The sequence below is a fragment of the Pteropus vampyrus genome, unplaced genomic scaffold (assembly GCF_000151845.1).
Source record: "Pteropus vampyrus isolate Shadow unplaced genomic scaffold, Pvam_2.0 Scaffold485, whole genome shotgun sequence".
In the NCBI taxonomy this organism is placed as follows: Eukaryota; Metazoa; Chordata; class Mammalia; order Chiroptera; family Pteropodidae; genus Pteropus; species Pteropus vampyrus.
The window spans coordinates 117,342-118,081 of record NW_011889266.1 but is presented as its reverse complement, the minus strand read 5'-3'; the positions used below and the strand labels follow the sequence as shown (position 1 = coordinate 118,081).

Genomic DNA, 740 nt, shown 5'->3' with positions numbered 1-740 from the left:
TCACTCTCATAAATCTAGTACCTGTGTGACACCATGCATGGTTTTTACAATCCTACTGACTACATTCCTTATGCTATACTTTATATCCCCATCACTATTTTATAGCTACCAATTTGTACTTTTTCTTTTTCTTTTTTTAGGCGAGGCGACCCTTGGTTGACCTCACAGATTGCAAGGACCTTGTCAGCTTACGATCCCTTATTTTTTTATTTTTTACACCTACAGCACCTGGTCTTCTTAGGTGGTCTCCCATCCAAATACTAACCAGGCTTGACCCTGCTTAGCTTCTGAGATCAGACGGGATTGGGTTTGTTCAGGGTGGCGTGGCTGTAGACCCAGTTTGTGCTTATTAATCCTTTCTCCTTATTTCACTCACTCTCCCAAACCCCCTCCCATCTGGCCACCATCAAAATGTTCTCTGTAGCTATGAATTTGTTTCTGCTTTGCTTATTTTGTTTTTTAGGTTCCACGTGTAAGTGAAATCTTATGGCACTTGTCTTTCTCTGACTTACGCCACTCAGCATGATATCCTCCAAGTCCATCCATGTTATTGCAGATGGCGAGATTTCATATTTTTTCTATGGCCGAGTAATATTCCATTGTATATATGTACCATCTCTTATTTATCCATTCATCCACTGATGGATGCTCAGGTAGCCTCCATATCATGGCTTTAGTTAATAATGCTGCAATGAACATATGGATTCATGTGTCCCTTTGAAGTAGTGTTTTGGGTTTCT

The 740-nt window shown here is 40.4% G+C and overlaps 1 pseudogene; it reads right to left on the bottom strand.

Moving 5' to 3' along the window:
- Window positions 1-216: 216 nt before the first annotated feature.
- On the bottom strand, window positions 217-335 carry LOC111732730 (annotated as a pseudogene).
- Window positions 336-740: the final 405 nt, after the last annotated feature.